Raw genomic sequence first — 8,355 nt, 5'->3', positions numbered from 1 at the left:
TATATATATATATATATATATATATATATATATATATATATATATATATATATATATATATATATATGAAAGGGAAGAAAAAGCAAGAATTAGAATGAATAAAGAGAATTGTGGAAAAAAATTAGAAATAAATGTGAAAGTAACAAAACAAAGATGTCGGGAAGAACCCAGAAAGATAGATTTCAGCAGTTACTCCCCAAGCTCAAACGCAGCAACATGTACAAGCTACCGGAGGTCCGTCAGTGGGGAAGTACAGTCCACACAGCATCAGGATATGGTACAAACATAATGAAATGGAAGACCAAGAAGTGCATACCTTTCCAAAATGTCCAGGTGAACTGCCCACCTTCCTTTCCTAAATAACATTACTACATTTCCTAAATGCCCAGAATTGAATGAAATTGCGATTTGGCAGTATTTCCACAGCTGTTCTCATGGGTACCATTTCATTCCATTGAAATTATAAAATATTGTCGGAGAATATCACATTATATGAATGCATGATGGGGGGCGGGGGGATCTCACTCTTGTTCTTGAAGGTACTCGTTCTTCATTCGTTGTTATTTGTATTCTTGTTGTAGAAGCAAAACCTGGACTGAAGATACCTTGATCTTGAGAAAACTTTGAATAGGTATCAAGATGTTTAGCAACTTGACCAGATGAGATCATGAACCATATTCTATAAAGAGTGTCGGTGCTACCGAAACAGTTTCTATGATGAGGGTTCCTGGTCGTGAGCACTGATCTAAATATAACTGGATCACTGGTTTGCTGAAATAACTGGTCACCAGCCGCCATCTTGGTACTCACCGCAACTGCAAGGGCGGCGTGCACAATATCAGCGTGCGTTGCATTTGGGTGCAATAACAAACTATTTTGGCTGTGGGAAGTCAGTTCACAGCTAATTACATGTATAACATACTCGCAGGGTGTGCTTACACATTGTGTAAGCATACGAACCATGCTTCCCCATTGTCTCGGGTCACTCACCTGCATTTTATTTTTCATTTATTTATTTTCATTAATTTTTCTCGTTTGTTTATATTTTCATTTACTGATGCTTTTCGACGGTTCTGTAATTTTTCCTGGTGTATCGGCTTCGATGTCCATCGACACACAAAATTACCATGCTTCCCCATTGTCTCAGGTCACTCACCTGCATTTTTTTTCATTTAATTGTATTTTCATTTATGGACGTTATCCGATGATTCTGTGAAATTTTCTCGTGTAGCAGCTTCGATGTCCATTGGCACGCAAAATTTCAACTTTCTACGTCACCTGGAAGGTACCAATCTTTAATATTAGTCAGTCAGTGAGTGAGTCAGTCTGGTTAGAAAGAGCCATATATATATTAGATAGCTGGAACCCCACAGGATGAGTCATAGGTCCCAGGACACGGTTTTAGCTGCTTTTCAAGATTTGCGTATACCATATCTTCCAGGGTGAGCCATAAGCCCCCTGGAGTAATAACATATTACATTAATTGTAGTCATAAACTAGAAGGGCACTTGGGAGAGCGCATACCTCCTCCACGCAATTCCTGATCTACGACAACATATCAGGCCCAATACAGTTTTGAAATATCATGCTGAATATCGTTTTTTGCCCCATCTCTCAATGGTGAAGAATCGCTTAAAAATGAATAAACTCCCGTCACCAGATCCAGATCTTCACCAAAATCTAATCAGTTCGTCCTTGTCACACACCCAGCCTGTGGACAAATTTCATCCAAATCTGACCACAACTTTTTGAGATATCCTGCAGACAGGCAAACAAACAGACAGCAGACAAGGCTGAATATCCTTCCCTTCCCCTCCCCTCCCCTGCACCAAAAGCCTCCTCAACTACGTCTTCCTTAACGGTGTGGACCTCAAACATCCGGGGCCTTCTCACCATCTATCTATAATTCCAGGTGTGTGTGTGTGTGTGTGTGTGTGTGTGTGTGTGTGTGTGTGTGTGTGTGTGTGTGTGTGTGTGTGTGTGTGTGTGTGTGTGTGTGTGTGTGTGTGTGTGTGTGTGTGTGTGTGTGTGTGGTGTGTGACCGCTATTTCTCGACAACCGCTGGCCCGATCTAATTGAAACTTGCCAGGTATATTGCTGGGGACCTGAGGATGTGCCTTTTCAAGGTTTGATATTAATCGGACAAGTGCTTCCCAAGTTATGGCCATTTATTTACCAAACCAATGACAAGACACGTTGTTGCGTGGGCGTGGCCGATGGGGAAGGGAAGCTCAGCCACGTTCCCCATTACGGGTTACAACGTACGGGCTTCCGGAGAGTGATGACTTCGTGTATTCTAATAATTTCTCGATTTCTTATGCGCATTTATAGATAAACACAATGCCCCAAGTTATGATCGTTTTCATATTAGATGGTGCATAAATTTCGGTAACATCAGAGTGCTGGTGTGCTCCGAACCAGGAAGTAATTTTTTTTCTCTCTTCTCTTCTCTTTTTGTTTTTCCTTGCGATGACATTGCGAAAAGGCAAAATACGTTGTCGCTAATTGAATAATTGGCCATTAAAACCTAAATTGCGAATCATCGTAACTGTGATATGCGAACTTCCGCGCCACGCACGTACGGGCACGCGAGAGCGAAGAAACGGCCTGTGTGGTTGTTGTTTGTTGCTCGCGGTTGGAATATTTATTTATTATTATTTTTTATTATTTTCTTTTTTTTACGGGCACCTACTCGTCTATCAATAATTCCAGCAATCTCTGTGTGTGTGTGTGTGTGTGTGTGTGTGTGTGTGTGTGTGTGTGTGTGTGTGTGTGTGTGTCTGTGTCTGTGTCTGTGTCTGTGTCTGTGGCTGTGTCTGTGTCTGTGTCTGTGTCTGTGTCTGTGTGTGTGTGTGTGTGTGTGTGTGTGTGTGTGTGTGTGTGTGTGTGTGTGTGTGTGTGTGTGTGTGTGTGTGTGTGTGTGTGTGTGTGTGTGTGTGTGTGTGTCTGTCTGTCTGTGTGTCTCTCTGTAACCGCTGTTTCTCAACAACCACCGGTCCGATCTAATTGAAACTTGCCAGGTATATTGCTGGGGACTTGAGGATGTGCCTTTGAAGGTTTGATATTAATCGGACAAGTGCTTCCCAAGTTATGGCCATTTATTTACCAACCAATGACATGACACGTTGCTGCGTAGGTCGGTGCGCGGCCGGCCGATGATGACGTCACAGGCCGTGCCGGTTACATGGCAGCGAATCTCATGGCAAGCAAAGACAGGATGGTAAACTTGATTTGAATTAACTCTGTGTGTTGAAATGTGGTTGTCGCGAGAACGCGAGAGCGGCCTGTGTGGTTGTCCTTTCTGGCTCGCGGTTTGTTTGTTTGTTTTTGTTTTTTATTTGCACGTGCGGCCACGCACCTACAGGAACGGCCTGTGTGGTTGTCGTTTCTGGCTCGCGGTTTGAGTTTTTTTTTTGTTTTTTTGCACGTGCGGCCACCCACGGGCACGTGAGAGCAAAGGAACGGCCTGTGTGGTTGTCGTTTCTGGCTCGCGGTTTGAGTTTTTTTTTTTTGTTTTTTTTGCACGTGCGGCCACCCACGGGCACGTGAGAGCAAAGGAACGGCCTGTGTGGCTGTCGTTTCTGGCTCGCGATTTGAAAGGTTTTTATCTTACCAAAACGAAGTTTTTGCAAGATATGTTAGTCAGCTTGTATGTTTTTTTTTTGTTTTTTTTTTGTTTGTTTGTTTGTCTGTAATCACGTATAAAAAATTCTGCAGAGCACAGTTATCATCGGAAATTTTTCTAACTTCGCATATCAGAGGCCTATAGAGGTCCCTTTCAGTGCACAAAGTTTTGAAGGTCAAGGTCAAAGGTCAAGGTCACTTTGGCGCAAACCAGGGGAGTCGACGAAACCCTTATTTTTTGAGTAATTTTGATTGAATCGTCTTCAAACTTCATGGGAATATAGTTAATGGTCTGGCGCTCAGCTGATTAATTTTTGGTGGCAATTGGCCTTGACCTTCATATGTTTTTTTTGTTTTTTGTTTTTTTGGTCTGTAATCACGTATAAATCACTCTGCAGAGCACAGTTATCATTGGAAATTTTTGTAACTTCGCATATCAGAGGCCTATAGAGGTCCTTTTCAGCGCATAAAATTTTGAAGGTCAAGGTCAAAGGTCAAGGTCACTTTGTCGCAAATCAGGGGAGTCGACGAAACCCTTATTTTTTGAGTAATTTTGATTGGATCGTCTTCAAACTTCATGGGAATATAGTTCATGGTCTGGCGCTCAGCTGATTAATTTTTGGTAGCGATTGGCCTTGACCTTCATGGTTAGCACCTGAGGTCAAACATATTTGACCCCAAGGTCAAATTTTCAAGTTTTAGGAACCATATCCTGTAGTACCTCAAATTGAACACCTCGATGAGTGCTTTCTAGATATGTCAAGCTTGAGACATTATGACGTCATTTGGCGACGTTATGAGGCAAAAGCATATTTTTCATGGTTACTCTGTAGAACGATTCTCATCGGAATCTCTCGTAGGCAGATATTCCTCAAGGAGTCACTCCTGGTGGATAGCAGCTCTGTTCATCTCAGTGTGACCTCAAAGAAGTCACACGTGGTCACCTTTTGGCAAGATACGGGTCAACCTGCGGGTGACATTGGTTTATTTTTTTGTTTGTTTGCACGTGCGGCCATGCACCTCCAGGCATGCACTAGTATGAAAAATTACGGTTCGGGTTCTTGAGCGATGGTGGCGGTTCCTCTTCAGGATCACTGCTGACATTCTCAAAGATAAGTTTTCCCTCTTGTTTTTGTTGCGTTTTTACTGTTATTTTGCTTTCTGTGTTTTTCTAGTTCAGTCTCGTGTTATAAAACTTGTGCTATTTGTTGAGTTTTTGTGGTCTTTTCAATCAGGTTTCTTTGAAGCCTACCCTTCTTCCTGTTTCCTTGAGGCCTACCCTTCTTCCTGTTTGTGTGTGGATCATGTTTATTGTATTTTCACCTTATTACCGTCAGTTTTTGTTTTCGCCACTTTTCCCTCCAGCCTCCTCCTTTCCCTCTGTTTCATGTCTTAAAATTTAAAATATTTTAAAAAACCCTTCTTCTCATCTTTACACCCCACGTAACCACGTGACTCCCTGTACCGACTCTTCTTCCTCCTGCGTTTGCCGATCCAAATTCACCAAACACCTCCACAATTTTTTTCTTCAACCTGTCCTTTACCTAATCTTATGTAATCTTAATCAAAAAAAGAAAAAAACGGTCTCTTAAAATGTTACAACTTCCTCTCACACGTTTGGTTCCCGATATTGTATCATAATTCATTTCTACTCTTCCTCTTTAAAAGACCATTTGCAATTCGACCTTTCCTTCCTTCATCCCGTGTCGAAATAGTCCGACTGTTACAACATTTCTTTTTTTCTATTCTCTTCATTCTCCTTGATTGCATCCCTCACATAATGTCTTTAATCACATCTCTGACTTCAAAAAATTTTTAATCCCAGTTTGCAATGTATATTCCTGTTCCATCAATTGTCCCTCGTTTCCAACTTCAGTGCCAATTCACCCCCACCTCCTTACATTTACCTCCTCCTAACCCCTCACGTGTTATACCCTCTCCTTACCCCTTCCATCTTGCCCCTCATCCTACCTCCATTCTTCACACCTCTTCACTGTCTTCTGCTTCAGTATCAGCTCCTCCTCTGTTGTCCCAAACTGTGTGGTGTTCTATCATCTGTGGGCTCCATTCTCACCTAACAGATACCTCACTCTCTCAATCAATACATTCCTCATCATCACAAACATGCGGTTCCTCATCACCTTCCTTCCTCTTGAAAAAAACTTTCGATTCTGGGTTTGGAGCGTCGACAGGTCTCCTTCGGTGCTCTCTGCTGACGATCTCAAAGTTAAGTTTCCGGTCGTTATCTGTCCCGTTTTGACTGTTTATTTTCTCAGCTACATGTTACTGTGTGTTCCTAGTTCGGTTTTGTTTCAAAATCGTGCTATTTTGTGAGATTTTGTCGACCTTGTCTTACCAGGTGTTTGAGGCCTACCGGTTCGCCTTTCTGTACGATCGTGTTTATTTGTTTTTTCTCCCCATTACCTTCAATTTCTATCTTCCCCACTTTCCTATCATCCCCCAACCTTTCATCCCAACGAATCACTCTATGTCTTATCTTAAATCAAATAAAAAAAAATGCTACCTTTCTCCTTGCACACTCACGAGTCTTGATTGTTATTCTTCTTCTTCTTCTTCTTCTTCCTCCTCCTCCACCTCTTCTTCTTCCTCGATTTTTTTTCTCTACAACACTTCCATGACCTAATCTGTTGAAAACTCTCTCAAACATCTTATGTATTATTTCCGAGTTTGTGGTTTCGTGTCGCGCTATCTTCGACTTTGTTCTGCGCTCGAGTAACGTGATATTCGGCTTGCATTATCTCAAAGACCATAAAAGGTACATGGTACAAAAAAAAGTAAATAAAATGGTTCTGAAACAGTGAAATCGTATTCCACTTACTGCATTAAAGTAAAATTACTACTGATACTCTGCATCAGTTCCTTTCTCAAACACACCCACCCCAACATGTCGCGCAGAGCGCGGGTTATGCGAGTTAATAATAATAACAAAAACTATCTCTTATAATGCTTCATCTTCCTCTTTCACACGTGTGGTACTCTTTACTGTATCATAATGCACTACTCTTCTGCTATTTAAACAGACTGCTCTCAATTGGACCTCTCCTTAATACCTTGCCTAAAAAAATCCAACTGTTACAGCGTTTCTTCTCTCCATTCTCTGAATTCGCCTTTATTGCATCCCTCAAGAAATGTGTTAAATCGCATCTCTGACCTAAAACTTTTTAAAACTACAGTTTGCTATGAATGTTCGCTTTCCATCAACCATTCTTTTTTTTTCCAACTTCAGTGCCAACTCACCCCTCTCACCCCTCACTCTCAAAGCAACCATCCCACTCTTCTCCCTCCAAGCCTCCCTCTCACCTCTCTCAAGAACTCCCCCTTCACCCTTCTCCCACCATTCATCCCCCTCACTCATCCTTCTGAAAGTTGCCCCCCCGCCTCTCATCCACAAAGCTGCCTCCTTCCACTGCCTTCTCACCTCCATCTCTTCACACCACTTCCTCAAATCCTCAACTGCCGTCTTCCCCCTCTCTTGTCCCCCCCTCTCTCCCAGCACCACAGAGCCTTTTCTCCTCCTCATTCGGCCCCCTCCCTAGATATTCTGTAATCCCTCACACTCTTTCAACAACCCTCCTTATCTACCCACCTCATCCCTTGCCCTACCCGCCCCCTCCCCCCACCCCTGCACCCAAAGCCTCCTCCCCTACCTCTTTATTAAAAGTGTGGACCTCAAATATCTGCGGCCTTTGCTTAAACCTTTCAGATCTTTCCATACAGGTTGCCACTGACAAACCAGAAATAATCTGCCTAACAGAAACTTTCCTCCCCCCAAGACGTGTCTGACTCCCAAGTATCTCTCCCTGGTTACTCCCTCCTCCGGTATGACAGACCTGAGCCTCGTCCTGGTGGAGGAGTTGCTCTCTTCATCAAAGACTCTATTCCTCACTCTCCATGCACTGCCCTCACTCCCCCACACCCCCAGGAATACCTCTGGCTACGGCTTCCCTCCACTCCCACCTCATGCTTATATGTGTATTGTATTGTCCACCTAACAGTGATGACTCCATTTACACCTCACTATCTGAAAACATGGACCAACTTCTATCTTCTCATCCAAACTCTCTCTTCCTCATATGTGGCGACTTCAATTGTCATCATGCCAGTTGGCTAGGTGTGGGTACCTCTCTCACCTGTCATGGTACCTCAGCAAAAGCTTTCTGTGACTCATTGGTACTGACTCAATCGGTCAACTTCCCGACCCGGATCTCAACCAATGGTTGGTTGGAACAAGTGTGTATCTACCCTGAGAAGAGCCAGAAAACAACATCTTTCTAATCTCAAGTCGAAACTCTCAAACCTCTCTCCCTCCTCAAAATCCTGGTGGCTTCTAATCAAATCTGTTTCTCGTGTATGTTCTCCCTCCATCCCCTCCCTTACCTCGAATGGCCGCACTGCTGATACCGCACGTGAAAAAGCTGAATGCCTAAACTCCGTGTGTGCAGCTAAATCTTGTGCAGCTAAATCTTGTGCAGCTAAATCTTGTGTCCAAAACCAATCACTTTCTCTACCCACCTTTCCCAGTCGCACCCAACTGTCCCTGGACTCTGTGTCCTTTTCTCCTGACAAGGTGGAGAGCTTGCTGTCAAACCTCGACTCAGATTCTGCAATCGGGCCAGACGGGATTAGCCCATGTGTTCTCAAAACGTGCTCTGCTGCTCTTACTCACCCTCTCTCTGTTCTATTCACCCTCTCATTCGCTCAAGGTCATCT

The sequence above is a fragment of the Eptatretus burgeri genome, chromosome 2 (genome assembly GCF_056783735.1).
Source record: "Eptatretus burgeri isolate ZD-2024b chromosome 2, Ebu_testis_v1, whole genome shotgun sequence".
Taxonomy (NCBI): domain Eukaryota; kingdom Metazoa; phylum Chordata; class Myxini; order Myxiniformes; family Myxinidae; genus Eptatretus; species Eptatretus burgeri.
Note: the sequence above shows the minus strand (reverse complement) of the source record.